Genomic DNA, 493 nt, shown 5'->3' with positions numbered 1-493 from the left:
CTTGTCATGTTTCTACCATTCCGTCAACGTAGTTGAATATTTAGCTTTTTATAACTAGCGTGTAACATTGAATATTCACTGCCATAAGTAAAATGTACAAAACGCCAAAGAGAAAATGGATGAACTATCATGAGATAATGACTGATAAATCATGAATAGGAAGTTAAAGGGTAGTACATTACTTTCAAATACGTTAAATTAAGTCGATGGCTGTGAGGGATATGACCCACAAAAACTGCATATAATCTTTTAAATTATATAAAAATAGGATCTTGTAGATATTTGTTTACGTTTATTTTAACCAAACCTTTGTCCTTTTCCCTTGAAGACTCTCTCTCTGAATACGATGACATAATAATGCACCGAAGCTGTTACTTTTACCATCTATCTGTTTACATTCTCTTTGTTCTTCACCTGTGCATTGTTACTCTCAACAGAATATCTTCTGCTCTTGAATCAGTTTTCTTGCGTGTAGATAATGCTTTCCTTGTTT

The sequence above is a fragment of the Penaeus monodon genome, chromosome 21 (assembly GCF_015228065.2).
Source record: "Penaeus monodon isolate SGIC_2016 chromosome 21, NSTDA_Pmon_1, whole genome shotgun sequence".
NCBI lineage: Eukaryota > Metazoa > Arthropoda > Malacostraca > Decapoda > Penaeidae > Penaeus > Penaeus monodon.
This window is presented reverse-complemented; position numbering follows the sequence as displayed.